This window comes from Patagioenas fasciata, chromosome 5 (genome assembly GCF_037038585.1).
Source record: "Patagioenas fasciata isolate bPatFas1 chromosome 5, bPatFas1.hap1, whole genome shotgun sequence".
In the NCBI taxonomy this organism is placed as follows: Eukaryota; Metazoa; Chordata; class Aves; order Columbiformes; family Columbidae; genus Patagioenas; species Patagioenas fasciata.
In genome coordinates, this window is record NC_092524.1 from 34072073 (window position 1) to 34090566 (window position 18494).

The following is an 18494-nucleotide window of genomic DNA, read 5'->3' on the forward strand; positions in this document are numbered from 1 at the left end:
AGTTAGACCCTAAGAAAATGTTGAACACTAGTTTTTAAAATAGGAAGCAATGTTAACTGTTAGCAGCTGTCTTGCTGCAGGAGAACATGGACAATGCAGGCGGCACATTCTGGCCTTAAATCTACAGCAAAGTCACTAGCATCTGGACAAAAAACAGGTTTAAAAAGCAATGAGACAGGAAAAATAAAGTAATGGCATTAGCTTTCATCTTACCTTGTGTTGAGACAAGCTGGCATACAATGGTTGTCAAGTTAGTATGATTAAAGTGATGATTCAGTGACAATAGGTTGACTCACACACCTAGGAATACATGAAAAAGTATTAGCTGTGAATACATATGGGATAAGGAGGGCACTCCGTCACACTAAAGAGCTGAAGGCTGAGCGGTAGAAGTAGCTCTACTATATTTTCAGGACGCAGGCAAGCAGCTCTGTTTCAGGTACAGTCATTACCCGCAAAAGTCAGATGTGGGTTTGAGATACACTGCACAAGTTACCCAAAGAACATTGAAAACTACCCTCACACATTCTGTTTAAAAAAACTCTCAAGTGTAAGGAGAGAACAGATCACAGTTTCAAACAGAGTGTCACTGAAAACGTTTTTCAGCAGCACTCAAGCTTTGTTTGTTTTTTTGTTGATTTTGTCTTTTTTTTCAATGGGACAAACTTCTGAGAAGTTACCTGAAAAACACAGATTAGAACCACATCAAGACCAGTCAGATACACACATACACCTCTACAAATAAAAATCTAGTCAATCACAAATACTGCATACTTCCCAAAGAAACATTTCCTTTCTCCTATGCATCTCTATGGTGTCAAAAACGTTGGTAAGTTTTATTGTCCTCTTATCCATCCACACCCTTTTTATTCAGAATTAATACTAAAAATTCCAAAACTTAAAAAGAAAATATTGTTATTAATAAGGTAAACTTCTCCACTTTGGAAAACATAGCAACTGACTAAAAACTGGGCAAACTGGTAATCCAAAAGTGAAACTAAAATGTGCAGCTGAAAGGAATTTTTGTCTAGCCTGCCTAAAGATCTCCTTTGTTGTTAAACATTTCATTGTCACATTTAAATGTCAGCTTTTTGAGTCCCAAAGTATGCAAGCCCTGCGAGACAGCAAATCAGAAACACACCTGAGATGGAAGTTCTCACAGCTAATGAAATTAAAAGTAAACCAAGCAAACTCCTCTTCATGTCTCTCATTCAGCTTAGCCACACACTTACCAAAAGACAACCCCAGTCATACAACCCTGGTCCCCATACCCACGAAGGGGCTTTTAATGGATCTCTGTTAGTAGGCTTATTAGGTTTTCTAGTCTCTGCTCGCAAAGCCTGCAACAAGTTTCCAGCATATTTTTGTTGCACGTCACAGAACCAGTTTGAAACATTTCAGGATCACACGGCTCTCTGCAAAAATGCTTTAGTTTCACAAAGATGTACCACTAGATTTTCCTAAGGGGAAAAGAAGAGCCTCCCTCTCCTGAAGCCAGCAGCATGCCCTTTTTACACTTTCAAAAGCAGTGAGGGGCCCTCGGAGAGGAGCTGGGTTTAAAGCTTTGGGGATGATCTCACATATGGCCACTGGGTCACCAGCAGCATAAGCGGCAGCAGATGGAGAAGTGAAGCTTTCATACCCTCTGAGCAATGCTTTGTGACTTTGACACTTGTCATGAAAAGCAGAGATGTCAATCACCCTTCCAGGCTGGTGTTTCAGCACAGAAGGGATTCTCCTCAGGCTCTGTACCAACACTGAAAGATAACCTATACAGGCTATTTTGGGGGAAGTTTCTGCCTCAGCTTTCAAGTATAATGAAACCCCACACAGCAGAGGATAATAAATAACCATTATGTCTTCTTCACCACACATTAGCTTTATTTTGCCTTTTGGCTCATTAGAGAGCAACACACACACAGTATGCATCTTTACCTTCCCCCTACCCCTCATTTTAAGGGGTTTTAATTAACATTAGAGCACTTGACTAGGTCTAAGAAATAAAGTGACTTGTGAGAGTGATTGGCACAAATGGACACTAATACCCAAAGGAGATTCTGGCACATCCCACAGTATAATTGTATTAGTGTGGGTTGCTTCAATATTTGCTCCTCGAAGACTTACCAGAAGTTATTTACCAAGAAGAAAATAAATCCAAATCATCTTAAATAGGTCTGAAACATTCAAATATTTTACTAATCTGTGCATTTAAAACTAAACACAAAAACTATAGTTCCTTTCAAAGCAAGCTGCTTTTGACACCTATTGTTGAAAATCAAGTTTCAAGTTTAACTGTTGAAAGATCTGTATTTTTATATAGCACAAGAACACCACTCTCCAGCTCACTTACAGAACTTATAGGTCTGGGAGGCTGTTGTCTGGTTCAGGTGGTAGGGGAGTTGTCCTTTCCCCCCCCCAACACACTTTTTTTTCCTTCTTTTTAAAAAAGATTGATGTATGAAGAGGATTTCCCTCTTAAACTCAAGCTCCCTTAAGAGTCCTGCAGAAAGAGATCCAATACTTCAACAAAACTTCTTGTCTGTCTTCATTCCCATACAAGATGCAAACTTGGTTTTGATCAGATTCTTTCTGCTCCCACTCATTTTATTACAAAATCCCATTAAATCAATGCAGGGAAAAACCAGGAAGAGCAGCAAACCACAGTAACATTTAATTACAAACCAGGGTGAAAAAGAGTGCAGGGAAAATGTAAACAGTTTTGAAATTTTCAAAAATTGAAATTCTGGAGCTTCTAAAATTGAAATTCTGGAGCTTCTAAAGTGTAAGCCAAGGAAGCTATGAATAGAGACACCAAGTACCAAAACTGGTGCACTTCTGAGCATGAGGTTAAAATAGTGCATACTTCAGCCTAGGAAAGCTCATGCATCTACAAGGAAGTCATTCCTATGGAAAGTGAGTTTATGATGCTGGGCTGAAATCCATTCTAGTCCATACCATAAATACAATGCAGTGTTTCATTTTCCCCATAAAAACGCTTCCAGAAGCCAGTTCCCCTTTACCAGCTGCTCTACCAGCTGTAGTTTATCTTGCCTGCAAGGTTACTGCTGCAGAGGCAATGACCAACCCATTCCACCCAGTGCTCACTTATACCAGGAAACAAATCCACTGCTGGGTGGGCTGACTGCCAGGATAGCAGGTCCCCTCAGGGAGCCACCAGAGCCATGAGACACACTGAGACACACAGATCCTTTGCGCTGTGGAGAAGATTCTCAGCGCATGCTTGGCTTTCGGAGCCTGCCCACCCTTCAACACACACGCAGAGAAAGGCAAAAGCTGGAGGAGGGGACAACTGAAGCAGTGGGAAAGAGGCAGGGGTTTTACACTTCTAACTTCTGGTCCTGCAGCTCTTCAACAGTGTGAGCCTCCTCAATAAACTGCATTGAATTATCACAAACAAATATCATCAGTTTGAAATAAATAAGCAAGCAAACAACAGGCCAGGCTTCCACTGTTCTCTTATTAGCATCAGTAGGTTTGGTCTGAAAATACCTGGTTTGCAGACTGCATCAGCAAGTAAGCCATGCAAGAACACTGAGCTTCCTGTGAGATTGAGTAGCTGCCACCATTCAGCAACAAAAACAGCATACCAATGGTGGGTGAGAACATTTCTTGCTACATACAAAAGCTCACTTCCTGAAATTTAAAGGAAGCATTTCCACTGATTAAACTTAAAATAATTTTTGCAGCTGCTCAGCAAGTGACTCTGCTAGCAGAGTCAAGGAGAATACTGTCTGCCTAACTACCAAACAGCAAAGCTGGGTGAATCCCAGGAAGGACTTGCAAAGATAGAGAGCACTTCTTGGAAGTCATCTGCCTGTCCCTAACTGCTAGTCTCTGTGCTGGGGGCTACACAGTTATATCTGAAGTAATTCCATTTGTATCCAGAATAGTTTCATAGCACAGATTAAACGTTTATGGCTGGATTTCTAAAGACATTACACTTGGCATGACAACTAGATAAACATAATTGCAGACTACTGTATTTCTGGCAGGAGAGATCTACTGTAACAATACCCCACTATAAGCAAGCATCTTTGCTACGTATGGGTTAAATTTTCCCTTTCCTGTTCTAGGAAATGCCTTCATCTTTCTATTTACGTACTCCTAAAGCAGAATTCAATCCCTGCTGCCTCTCGCCCCTCCCTGAGTCTTTCAGGCAAGCGGGCCCAGTCCTGCCAGTGAAAGATTGCCGCTCTCCCAGCTAAGCCGATCAGCTGGGATCAGCTGGTTATAGCAGCTGACAAGTGGCTCAGAGGGCAGGGGAGCTGCAGGGAGCCCTTGTATGAGGCAGAAAGCACGACAGGACACAGACTGGGAAACGCTGGAGCAAGACTTCCAAGCTACTGACCTTTCATGCCGGTATGGGCAAGCAATGGGCTTCTCCGGGAGGATCTCAGGTTAGCAAGAAGAGACGGAACTTTCAAAAGGGCAAAAAAACCCAGCAGTGGTCTGACACAGACTCTGTGTGCAGCGTCAAACCTTCCTGGACTGACAGAGGCCAGCAGCTTACATCTGTTTTCTCAGGAAAGCAGAACAAGAGACCTTGTTTGGGCGGTATAGCAGTAGATGGCTGTGGTGTGAGTGAGTACACTGATAAAAAGCAGAAGTGATGCAACAGGAACAACCTCAGACACAGAAACCCAAGTCTGCAGCCAAGAGGTTGCACAGCTGAGGAGCTGAGTTTAAGACCCATGCAGACTGCTATTACTGAGAGCTGAAACAATTCTCCAGGAAGGAATAAAATAGCGGAGAACAAGCATCATCACACGACAGAACTAATCCCATCAAAATCATTACACTACAGGCAGGACTCACACTTAGTGACTTCACTAACCATCGCTCGTTGCCTCCCCAGGCAGCTCACGAGCTCCAGCAGCCATTTATTTCAGCCTGCTTTCACATGCTGCACTAAATATAAACTCTGCTGATAACTGTCTGGAAACAGTTTCAACAAGACACGGTGCGCTGAACAGCTCAAGGACGCTGGGTCCTCAAAGAGCACAGGTGGTCAATTTGCATGACAAGCAGAAAAAAGGTGACAGAACCAAAGTCTCTGCTACCGTAATACTGGGGTTGGGAAATTTCAGCCTCAAGATCAGTACTTTCCCAGACCCAGACTTCACTGAAGCATCTGCTCTGAGGAGGAAGATGAGGGCACCACCCGGGTTTTGACAAAGACTTGACTAAGAGGAAGTTATGGCTCCCTTCTCATGTACTACTCTGCTCTACCATGAGGTGCCACACCATAGTGATAACAATTATCTTTGATCTTAAAAGCTACTTAGATTAGGTTGCAGGTCTTTCAGGCACATTTTCTTCATCCTAGTAGCCCCTAACAGGACAGGTAAATCCAAGAGGGCAGATGAAACTCCAAACACACACACAAGTTATTTTCTTCTCCGAGTTTTGCTTACAGAATCATTACCAGAAACAACATGCAAATTATAAAAAGACAGAAGTGTGACCTATAAAACTGCCAGTGTCACAACTGGTCACCAGATTACAATACTGGAAAGAATGATCCTCCCTGCATAGAAATATGCCCCCCCCAAACCAGCATGGCATAAAAAGAAGCAGGTAGGCTGGCAAAGAGATTTATGACAGACAACTGAAGAGAAGGCAGGGGATGAAATCAGCGATAAACTGCAGACACAAAAGCACCAATCCTTAAGAGCACAGGTATTTAATGTGCAAATTGTCTCTCTGCTTAGAGTTTCGCCTCCCTTTGATGTATATAGACAAGTCCTAACTAGAGAAGCAGACTTTGGAGAGTCCCCTTTCTCCACTATCCCAAGTGCTTTTTTCTAAACAACAGTAAAGTGCTCTGAAAGTAACTATATCACTTCTGCTTCTATTCAGAACAGAAAAAAAAAAAAGCCACACACAAAAAAGAGAAGTATAAAAATTCTTATTATTAAAGGAGAGAGGCAATGTCTTCCCAGCTCTGACGCAGGATGCAAGCAGCAAGCTAGCGCCTGATACCTATAGCGCAGCACAGAAGAGAAAGACAAGCTGAACAGAGGACAGTAAAGATACTCCAGAAGAGATCCAGATGTCTTGAGCTTAGTCCTACCACATGAAAAATACAAGAGGTTAAAACCTCCTCTTAAGAACTTTTCCTCCCGTTGTTCTGACCACAACTCTCCTGAACGAGCTGCATTGCTTCAGAAACCTCAGGAATTACGGTGACAATAGACTCCTGCCAAGAGAAGCACCATTACATAATAGCATTTATGGGAAGACACACAAAAAGCCACTAGGAAGCGCAACCAGACAAGTGCAAAATCCTCTCTGCCCATCAGCTCAGTTTAGCTCTCAACCGTTCCAAAGACAAATTCAGGATATTTTAAAATTATACGTTTACTTCCTTCAACCCAACAAAACTTGTTTTGCTGTAACTATACTGAGATGAAGTCCATTCCCAACAATAACATAACTATCTTGAGAATAAGCCCACTTGAAACTACTACATTTGCATTAATCTGTTTAAAAGAAGACTATAAAGACGGGAAAATGTATCACTGTTTGCATTAAGTAAATATGCTAGAAATAAGAACTATTTATTATGTTATTTTTCATCTTTTACTCAGCTTCAGGGATACTTACAACCATTATTGCTTTTCAGTTGTCAAGAGCCCAGCATGGCTATTTTTGAGTTACAGGTCCTCCAGGGGATTTAGGATATATTTGTTGTACAGGTTCAGCTTAAGCACTGCACACGTGTAAAGGCAGCTGCTTGGGAAGCTCTGACCTGCAGGCACTGTTAAGACACCATAAATAAGAACCCAAAGACGAAGCCCTAGTGTATACAAAGTTTCTCATATTAAATCATCTGCAGGAGTGCCTTCACTAATACCTTCATTTCAGACACGACTTTTCTTCAGTGTCTCTCTATGCACCCACAAGCTCTACTAAAGAAAAACCAGAAGAGAGCAATGAACACTTCTCGACTGTTACTCTCGGGGTTTTTAAATCCCAGAGGTTAATCCCACGCCAGGGCGGATCCAGAAGCCTGAACGTTTCACTGTAAAGAACGCAGATCTCAGAGAAAAGACAACTCCGCTGTTGTCGGCGGCCACACACGGCTGTGACACGAGGGACGCAGGGACCACAGGTGACATTACGTAACAGCCCCGGCTGCACAGCCCAGCGCCCACCTCCCGGGCGGGGAACGGGCCCCCGCGCAGCCCCACGGAAAGCGAACACCGCCCCGCGGACACGCATGCAGGGACCGGCCGCCCAGCGGGTCTCGGTCTCTCCCCCGCGGGGCGGCCCCGCGCCAGGGGAAGCGCCGCCGAGACCTTCCGCCCCAGCCAGCGCCTGCCGCCTCCGAGCACACGCCGCCGCGCAGGTAGGCGGCACGCTGCTCCGCACGCCGGCGGCAGGCCCGGCTCCCGGCCCCGCGCCCCGCTGGAGCCAGGCCGCTGCCCCCGCCCGCGCACTGAGCGAGCAGCCCCTCCGCGGCGCAGCCTCCGGAACGAGCCCCACACCCTCCCCCGCGGTAACTTACCAGGTGGCTCAGCGGCGAGTTTCGGGCGTCTCGGCGGCGGGTGTCGGGACGCACTCGGCGCTTGGCCGGGCGGGCGGGCGGTGCGGGGCGGCGGTGCCGCAGCTGCAGGGCTGAAGGTCGGCGGCCGCGCGCCCCGGCCGCCCCGGCGTCTCGCCCGCCCAACGCCCCGGCCGCCGCCGCCGCCCGCCAGGCCCCGCCCCGCTCCGCGCGCCGCCGACCGGGGCACGTGGGGCGGGGCGGGCCTTAAAGGGTCCGCGCGGCGGCCGCTGGAGGCGCTGCCGGTGGGGGGCGCTGCCGCCGCGGGTGGGAGGCGATCGGGGCCGGGCCCCGCCGGGGAGCTCACGGCCGGGTGCACCGGCTGCTGCCGCCTCTGGCGTACGAGCCGCAGCGGGAGGCGCGCCGCAAACGGGCACCGTGGCCGCAGGAGGCCCGCGGGAGCGCTGCAGCCCCCACCCCGCGGCGCGGCGGCTGCTGCACCGACACGTGGCGCTTGCTCCCGGCCCAGCGCTGGGAACAACGGCTTTGCAGGGAGACGGGGCCCCGTCCGGCCTCCTGCTGCGCTGCTCCCGGAGCAGGAACTGCTCAGCGGCGGCAGGAGAGAACGCTGCTGCAAAATCCGAGTAGTTTCCTTGCATTTTCAACCCTTCCTTCCCAGGCAGACGGGATATCTCGGAGCTGCTGTGCAGCAGCAGCACGCAGGCTGTTGGTGGGAAGGTACAAGGGCTGAGCCGTTGCTGGAGGAGGTGAACACGCTCAGAACGGTTTGGTACACACAGGTGTAGGGCAAAGTTCTGCATCTTCCTGCCACCTCCTGCCTCTTCATCTGCTATTAACTGCCCCTCCCAAGAGAACACTTCTGTATCCAACAGTGCACGCAGGAATGGAGAAGGAGCTCTTTCTTTGCTTTCCTTTGTCTTCCTTGTATTAACATTTACCTTCTATAGACCTGTTACATTATTCACGTTTTGCTACAGTGTGAGCTGTTCTCCTTATATGTGGTGGGAAGCACATGTAGCTCTACGGGAAAGGTGGAGGGAAGTATATTTTTTTTTTATTTTTCTATTTATATAAGCACAGTGATCATTCATAGTAAAAGCCCATAATAGGCTATAGAAATGTCTTATCATCACATGTAAGATGGTAATATCATCCATGGCAAAACATTCCCTATAAATACTCCCCTTGTGAACACTTCAAAACCAAAAAGCAGGAAAAAAATACATGGTCATCTGGAAAACATGCCTGAAGGCAGGAAGGAAGAGTGAGAGCTAGAGCTACACACAAACCTGCTGATTCACACAGCTGCTTTTTTTTTTTTTTTTCTTTTGTGAAATCTTGGGCACAAGCCAATGTTCTCACTCTGTCTTTTCCACCTTCCCATTTTGCTCCGGTTTGACCCGTTGGTGCAGCTCTCCTGGACCTAGAAGGGAAGTTTGGAAACCCACATACCTCTGAAAGAAAAGAGCAGTGAGGAGCTGCCACACTGCCTCCTCTGCACGTGGCATTAATGCACACAGGAAGGTGCAGCTCCTGACAAATCCTCACTAAAATGGCCTCTAACTGGAGGCTTGGTCACATTTTTGGGTCCAACTAGTTAATGTTTCTGATTTTTTAGAGGTACTTTTTCATTTCTATGCTACTTTGTTTCCTTAGTTCTCATTCATACATATTTCCTTTGGAGCCTCAGATACACTAATGTGACTGTGCTTGTTTGTTTGGTTTGTATTGTGGAACCACAGAAAACAGCATCTGGACTATCTTATATGTCTGATGTATCACATAGACATTAACTAATGCCTTTTACATAGGATTTGCCATACTGCATCAGACCCCCAATCTGTCTAATCCTATATCCTATTTCCAGCATAGCCAACAGCCGATGATTCAGAGGAAGTAAATGCCACCAATCACTCCCAAAACAGGTACCTTCCCTTTTCACAACCTTGTGTCCATGACCTACGTTTTATTTTCTTTTTGAGCTTCATGTTCTGAAGGGGGAGGTAAGATATTTTCCCTTTATTACACACATGTCAATGAAGGAAGACTGGGAGCTGCCACCACCAGAGTGCCTTTCCCCCAGGTGAAAAGTTTACAGTCTCAACCCATGTATTTTCATACAATTTTCCTGATGTTCAAAGGCTGTCAGGTTTCTTGAATGTAAATGAAAAGAAATAAATAACTGTTTTGTTTTGTTTTGTTTTGTTTTAATTTTAATTTTGGGTAGCAGAAATTTTAAAGCATGAAAGCTACCAAACTTCACTGGAAGGTCAAAGCACACTTACTTCATGCAGCCCCATCTGATTAAACAATTCTCATCCGGTGGTTATGGATGTTGTTTTTATTCTGCAGAGGCAGTACAAGTATCACAAATGTCCCAGCCCATCAATACGCTCCTTCCTGGCAGAGATGCCAAAGGGCATTTGGTTGGGCTGTGACCCACTGGCAGGGAATGGGGGAAGACGGCAGCCCGTACATGGTGACAGTGGGGCACCCCACACCGTGTTTCGTCCTGGTCCCCTTGGCAAGCCCGCAGCAGTGGATCACAGGGGAGTCCAAGCTGCTTATGTCCTGGGGAGAGGCCCATTTTTACAGCAATACAAAGCACCTCTTCCAGTGCAGCAAACATGCTGTTCTGCACGCCTTGATATTTCTCCCCACAGGGACAGTTGCTGCCCTCCAGATCCAGACCTGCCACTGGATTATTCTTATTAAAAAACCATCTTTTTAATCCCAGCCATGAAGTTCTTATCTTCTTCTTCAAACTGCTGGAAACCCTTCACATCCTCGTGATAACAAATAGTACCTTTCACCCTGACACAAACACCGGCCTATCCCTTCCATCCCAAGATGGACAGGATATCAATGTCTGTCCAGGCACCGCATATCTAACATGACTCCAAACTGCAATTTCATTTCCCTTCTGAGAGAGAAGCCACAAATAAAACATGATTCCTGATGCTAGTGCTCAGCTGGAAAATGTCTCCTGAGAGTCTCGGCACTATCAAAGGAGAAAAAATAGCCTAAGAGATACCATTACCTCAGGCTGTGATACAACCCACCCTTGCTCATGAGCCCCTGGTGACGTTACCATCCTATAAGACATCCTCCTCCCCAGCGCTCTGTGCTCCTGCAGACAAGGAGGGAGGGCTGTACCTGCTCCACACCATTTGCTCTCTCATGAGCAGAGCTGCCCAGCCAACAAGCCAAAAGACTGAGACACTTTCATTTCCAGAAGAAGATGCAACAGCAATCCTTCAGCACCCAGCTCAGCCACCAAAGACTCTTTGGCTTCGCAGGGCTCTCTCACAGACCTTTCCTCCTCAGTAAGACAGTTCTGTAACTCTTACTGCTAAGATGCAGGAGAACTACTCTCCTTTTGCTGCTTCCATCAATCCCCCATGTCCAGATTCTGGTGGGAAAGTAGGTAGCTGGCATCACACCAGAAGTGCCTTTTGTTCCTTGGAGCTGGCAGCATGCCAGGCACGATTCCAGCAAACAGCATCTCCCACTTGGGCATCCAGGACTGCCACACATGGTCTTGCTCCTTTACCTTCTTGCTGATAACACCTCTGTGATCTATTAATTGGCAACTTGTTTGAAGCGGGATTTGTGCAGCAGTAAACCAGTTTTTAAGTGCTCCTGAAATCCCCACAGCCCATTAACCTTCTGTATGGTTTACCTCTCCTGTTTTGCTGTGTTTTCTCCCATTCCCTTCTGCATACATCTCCTGTTCTGCCAGCCCTGTTATTCTTCCAGGATCGTACATTGGAACCCATACACATTTTTCATGTTTAGCAGAGAATTACTCATTTATTAATATTCAGACTAGATGTAAATAGAAAAGCTCAACTCCAAAAGACTACCAAAGCAACATGGAAAAAACAACAGCAAAACAGAAAACTTGGCACACCATCTCCATTTCGCTTTACTCTCTGTGTAGTTCATAGCCCACCAACAAGAGGCAGGTGAGGGTAAACCAGGCTATAAGCATCATCCCTGCCATGACATTTCCCTTCTCGGAGTACTACCAACATTGACTGTGCTGAGCTACAATGTCCCTTTCTGTGCCTTGAAATGCAGCACACAGTTAGGAGCAGCCGCTGGGGCTGTCACACCGCTGTGGGAGCCAGAAGACCCAGGTCACAGCCTGGAGCTTATAGGGACTTGGGGGTTGAAGCTGTAAGACATTTATTCTGCACATACAGGCCTGTACCAAAGGAGCTCAGAAAAAAAAAAAAATCTCCTGGAAACTACCCAGAGCTTTTCTCTCTGAGGGAAATAAACGAGGCTTTAATTAATTTTCTTTCAAATACAGCAAATTGACTTCTGCTCCAGTTGAGCTAGATTCAAGCCACACAGCACAATGGTATTAATTCCACTTCACTTAAGGGCTAAATGTTCAGAGCAAGGAACAGGGAGTTTCCTGTAGGTCTTGCTTGTGTTGAAGTCAACAACAAAACCACTCTGGTTTTCAGAGGAACAGCTTCTTTGGAGCCTGCATTTCTGAGGTTGACTGTGACATGCCCCTGGGTTAGCACAGCAAAATGTAGGATACCTGAAAGACACCAGCTGAGCAAGTTGTTTGGTCCATTGTGTATTTTTAAAGATCTGCCACATCTTACCTCAAATCTCATTTTACAGGCTCAAAGATTGAAGCTCTTTTAGTGTTCTGTCATAAGGCTAGCTTACTGGTTTGCTGATCATCCTAATTCATTCTGCTGTCTCAAACTTCATTTAATCTTAACACCAGGGTCCTGCCTGCCGAATTTCCTAGCACCAGAATAACACACAGCATTCTGGAGAGGGTCTCCTCAGTAACTCACAAACTGGTGGTGTACACCCTCATCTCTACCAGAGACACTTTGCCTAATAAACCAGAAGATCATGTTGGACTTCTTAGCATTTGCTTCATATGGGTAGCTCAGAGTTACCCTGCAATCAGCACCTACCCCATGCCCAACAGATGTACACCCAAATCCCAGCAGAACAATTCACCTGGGCACAGCATCGCTGTACAGCAGCCATCCTGCATGGGTATCTTCGTGTTGTATTCTACAGTGGACCTGTACCAGCTTGTCCAGCACCATCTCATGAATCTCATCCTTACACTGTGCTAAAAAGCATGAGGGTTGGAGGAAAAACAAAGGCACAACAAAACCAAAATTACCGAGTCCAGTGAAACTGTTGGTGGAAGCAGAGAAAGCGCAGACTCTGACCTATATAGTTATATATATGAAATACCAGTTATACGGAACTGTTATGGGAAAGTATCCATCCTGCTCCCTTTAGTATCTGTTCAACAGTGCTGGTGTTTCCAGCAAGGGAGGCTGCCTTTTGTAGCTGTATCATTGCCAATGTGCTACAAGAAAGAGGTACAGGGAATCCCATTTTGCTTCTCTGAGGGATTCTGTTTCAGTGAGGCTGAAGGACAAAATCTCCTTCATTGTAAAATCCCGTGATTAATTTAAATTACCTTCCAACCATCTTGAGATCCTCTTGCTGCCAAACTTAGCTAATATATTTAATATATGGCTTCATTATCACATTGGCTATGCACCGCTTAGGGAAGGTGTGATTATTCCTCTTCGCAGATTGAAGGGGGAGGCCCAGATCCTCAAAGATATCCAGTCACAGCATTTATTTAGGTAAAAAAAATGACAAAGCAAAGAACTGAACCTGTTCCTGCCTAACTCCCCTTGTCCTCAAATATTCTGTCTTTCCAACGAGAACTTCATGTTCCGGGATCTCCTATGAAAAGCAGCCTGATTTATGCTCGGCTTCTTCTCTTATTGTCAGTTTTGAAAATTCTATTAAGAAAGTCAGGCATCTCTTGACTAATTCTTCTTTAAAATGAAGGGCAGCTGCAGAAAACTTTCCCGTTACACAGTAGGTTTTTGTTATAGGACATTTGTTAACTTCTTGGATTCCCATCTGTTTTTTCCACATGATGCTGCATTGTTTGGCTACATACAGTGGCACGGTACACCTCAAGGAAGCAGTAAATCTTCATTTTCTTTCCTTTCTATAAAAACTCAGCCCTTTTCAAGTTGCAAAGCTACATATTAAAACTACTGTCTGTTGATTTTCATATTTTCTGAGGCAACATCTGGCATAAAAACTGATTGCAAATATGATCAGAGTTAGGAAGATTTCCTTCCAGCAGTCTTCCAGCTGGATTAATTCCCAGATATCAGCCCAAAGGAAAAGAAAAATCTGGCAGTGTCTCCAGTTGCAGTCTCTCACTCTTCAGGTAGAACAGTTTCCCTTCCTGGGGAGGTTTTGATGACATGGGATTCAGATGCTGGGATCTGAACTGCACTGGAACTGGTACGGCCTCTGGGGTTCAGTGTGGATGCTCTTCAGTGCCTAAAGAATTAGGCATCAGGCTCTTGCTGAGGATGAACAAAAGAGTTTATCCCCTCCACAGTCTAAACATACAGATATAATTTTGAGGAATTTAAATGTAATCCTGTCATTATGAGTAGCAGGCTTCAGCTGCAGACATTAGCCTGTAATTAAGCAGCATTATTCATAAGGGGGTTGGCTGTAGTCAAGGCAGACTCGGTAGCTCAGGTTATTGTTAAACAGTGTTAGAACAGGAGGGGCGACTCAGCCTTAGGCGACCGCTGTGCTGACCCCATGTGGGTGCATGATGCGACTCCGACTCCACCTGTGTGTGATCGCTCTGCCTCCACGGGTGTCATATTCGTCTTTCAGTTCTCCTGAATTAGGGAGGCAGGTGTCATGGGCTCAACACTTCTTTTGTCTTTCTCCTTAGACCACAATGTACATAAATGCAGCCTGAGTGCAAGGCCCCACAAATCTCTTTTACACTCCATATGCACAGCTATGCGGCTAACAAAGTGAGGAAGGGTCCAGCTCCCTACTCCTGACCCCTCTCTCGTGCTCCCTGCAGTATCTCACTCCCGGATGAGAGCAGAAACAAACAGCAAATCTCTTCCGTCTGTGAGCTTCTTGGCAAGAGCAAGTACAATCTAGGAATGCAAAAGAAGCTCGTATTTAGAATGGAACATTAAATACTATACCCTGGAAAACTATGTTTCGGTGTGGCTTCTGACAGCAAAAGAAGGACTAATGTGACATTTTTGCAGTTCTCCTAAAAACAACTAACTGATAAAATCCATGCTGTGGTCAAGGTAGAAATCATGCAGGAAGAGAAAAAAATCTCTTACTATTCAGCTAATGAACATCTCAGATTACTTAAAACAAAAATCATTTTAAATCTCTAGTCTTAATCTAACAGTTTATTCTGTTTGATTACACTTTGCATTTTACTTCCCCTGAAGAGCATCACCAGCAATGTTGTATTTCCCACTGTTCTCCAATAGTTTCACATTGTGATTTCCAGGCTGTGCTAGAATAAATAGCACAGCTTGGAAACTGAAGCAGCATGCAAGACTGATCATTTGCTTAAAACCAACAGTTTTCATGTAAATGAATGGAACATAATTGCTTTTCAGCTTCAGCTTTAAAATGTAGCTAGAGTTAGCATGTAATCTTCCTGTTGAGATGACACTTGATTATTAGAGATGATTCTGGGTCAGCACACTATTTATATGTGGATAGTAGCTCATGGAAATGTAGCTTGTAGTCCTGCACAGATCACTCCAATGGTGTACTCTGACCTCACATATAACAAAGACTCCTTCACACTAATTTCCAAGTGATTCATGTATTTGTTTACTTCATCTTAAGTTTGCTCTGTGACCCTGGGGCCAGATCTGTCCTCCGTGATTCACCATGTGCAAGGGTTCCCTAGTTCCCTCATGACCCATGAGCTCTCCATACAAAGCCAAGCCTGACAGGAGACCTGAGTGTATGTGGTTCAACAGCCACATCTTGGATTCAGTTTGGGCCAAAATATGCCAGTATTCTCATTTCTCGAAAAATAATCACTGACAACACAATATCCCCAAAAGCAAATAAAATCCACTCTTACTTCTATACTTGTTTCCATGGAAATACGCAGCGACAAGGTTTTTTCCTTCATTTTCAGAATTTTCTCTGCCAACCTAACATATATTTTCAGACAGCCCTGGTGACTGCACAGGTTTTACTCAAATACAGAGACTACTACAGATGAGCCAAACTCGCACAAAACTGAGTAAAGACCTCTTCACTATGACCCCAAGAAACCATCAGTGCAGCAACGCTGCTGCCAGTCCTTAATACAGAGAGTGCCAGCTCATGGAATCATACAATCATAGAATAGTTTGGGTTAGGAGGGACCTTCAAGCATCATCTAGTCCAACACTCTGCAATAAGCAGGGACATCTTCAACTACATCAGGTTGCTCAGAGCCCCATCCAGCCTGGCCTTGGATGTCTCCAGGGATGGGGCATCAATTTCCTTTCAGCGAGGGACCAGTGAAACCTTTTCATTATCGAGGAACAAGTGGTTTTGGTGAGACAACAAACAGCATGCAACACAGTGTCACCCAGCAAGATGAACACTAATAAAAAACTCACCATCAGCATGGTTCACATGCTGGCCTGAGACTCCAGCTTCAGAATGAAGCACGCAGTATTTGTAGTGCAAGTCTGTCCCCAGTGGCTGCCAAACAATTCGCTTCTGGCAGTAGCCCTCTGCATTGTTCCTCACCATATGTCGTCAGCTACAGCTACCTCCTCTTGCACTGTTTTTTATCCGCTTCTCTGCTCTGCACATCTGCCCCAGCCAGAAGCTCCTTTTCCCTAGAGACTCACATGAAGTGGATGAAGCTCAGCCACAGATGACAACACTAAGCAGAGCCTCTGGGCTGTGAGAGGAGGGGACGGTGCCTTGGCTTTGAGCAGTTACTTTGAGCTGCCCTGGGTGCTGCAAGCTCACTGGAACAGCCTGGCCAAGTGGCTGCAGAACAACACCTGCAAGGCAGGGAAGGAGGGAGGCTTTGCCTGAATCTCCCAGGCAAGCACTTTGAGCAGCAGAAGGGGGAAAGCAAATAGCCATCCTACAGAGGAAGGGACAGGCAGGCCATGCAGGGCTGTGGACAGAACAGAAGCAGGGAATGACAAAAGCAAAAGGCAAAGCATGGGAATGGATAAAAAGATCCAAGACTGAAATCTCCTGGAGGAGGACTTTAGCTTTTGCCAGGTTGTTACACTGATGTTGTGGTGTGCTGGGTTTCAGGCCTCTGCTACCAGGCAAGGCCAGTATGTAAAATCTCATGAGACTTCATGTCCAGCACTAGCTCAGAGAGGGCCGCCAAGTCACTCAGGTGGTATAAACAAAGGATTATGGCATGTGGCAAGGGGCTGTTTAGAGGGAAGGGACCAAGGGTATCATGGGGTAAGGGATCAGTAAGACCTTAGACTCAGCCTCTCATTAAAGTTTTAAACTAGTTCTTAAACCATCCAGCTGACAGAGGAAGGCTGTGCCGGAGAGGTTCTGGTGTATCTGGGAGGAGTGCAGGAGCTGCCTCTGGGCAGGGAAGGGATACACTTGGGAATGCACTGGGTGGCTGTGCTCCATTGGCAGCTACAAAGGGAAGGATCCCATGTCTGAGAGATACCAGCAATTTGTAGCTATGTCAGAGGGCTGCAGTCTCCTCTCCCCAAGGCTGTCACCTTCCCCCTGTCCTCACAGTTCAGTAAGGAGCAGGTATATTCCGGTACAAAACTAGGAGGAGTCTAAACAGGAGAGAGTAGGGTGAGAGCTAGAGTAGCTAAACAATAGCTAGGTCAGGGTCCTCCCAACAACGGTGTAAACACAGCTTGAGAAAGAGAGAGTACAAAATGCAAAGTAGATGGAGGTAGGATTCGGCCTGGAAAACAAAAGCTATTTAGCAAGGAGGAGATAATTCACCAACTAATGTTCCCCATGGCAGAGGTGGGGAAGTTTTGGAAAATCAAACTGTGTTGAGTAAACCTTAGGAGAGCTAGCAAATTAGAGAAGGGGACACAAGGAGATGCAAGCGAGGAGGAAGGCAACACACTGGCACCAGGACCATGCACACAGCTATCCTGTGCCAGGCAAGCACGGAGGCAAGTGCTGGGCAGGAGTCCACTGCTCAGTTCAGGGCAGCGGCTGCTGGAAGACCCTGACACACTGGAAGGAGGTCAGAAGAAAGGTGATAGCTTTTTCTGCAACCACCGGCGATTGATTTGCAATTACAATATGTTTTCCTTGGCTCTGAGGGGATATAGAAACAGTTTACAAACATTTTTAAGGCATAAACCCAAGCAGGAGGAAGAGCAAATTAGTTGCTAGAGAAGCTAAAACAAAGAGACAAAAAACTGAAGCTGAAAGTAATGAGTAACATTTTACCAATGAGCTCTAGTAGGTTGTGAAATAGCTCTCACGAGGAGAGCAGGGAAAAACCCAGGCACAAGCAGTTTTAAAGTTGGATGTGAAGAAAGCAATCAATACATGTGCAATGAAGAGCATACAGAAGAATTTATTGAAGTGATACAAATATTTCCACCCCCACAATCTGTAATCCAAATCTTCCACTGCCCTGCTTCTCTCGCTATCATTAACAGCAATGCAAAGAAGGAAAATACTTATTAAAGCAGGAGTGTAACCTTATAGTACTGCTCTGCCTGAGTGTGTGGATTTCTAGACATTTCTAGCCAACAGAGAACTAGGTTTTATCTGTGTGGGAAGATAACTTATTAGCAGTGATGCTTTTGAGCTTCACCACAGACCTCCTCCTGCCCCATCCCAAATCTCCTGTAGTCTTGATGAGGTAGGGATATATTTGACTCCATGTTCAGATAGTGTGTGTTAATGTCTCCTAAAGTCATATCCAGCTGCTTCTAAAATCTCCCAATAAATCCCCTTCCAATTGCATTTGGGAGAACACTGATGGGACTCCTAAAGATCCACAAGGAAGCCTGAAAGATCAAGCCCCAAATACAGCCCCACTGGAGGCTGAAACAGCAACCTACCAAAAGCCCCAAGAAGCCCACACCTTACCTGGTATATACACTTACCAGCTTAG

General features: G+C 45.7%; 1 protein-coding gene across 3 annotated transcripts in view; it reads right to left on the reverse strand.

The window, feature by feature from the left end:
• The window catches only part of SUSD6 (sushi domain containing 6), a 103992-nt gene that overhangs the window by 82919 nt on the left and 2579 nt on the right, over nt 1-18494 (reverse strand). The window contains exons 1-2 of one of the 3 annotated variants that reach the window (XM_065838351.2): nt 7532-7692; nt 214-300 (exon numbers count right to left, since the gene is read on the reverse strand). The gene's annotated coding sequence lies outside the window, so the exon portion shown is untranslated. Of the gene's footprint in view, nt 1-213; nt 301-7531; nt 7694-18494 lie in introns of those variants that run through there. The other 2 variants (XM_071809285.1, XM_065838352.2) reach the window with 2 other exon arrangements.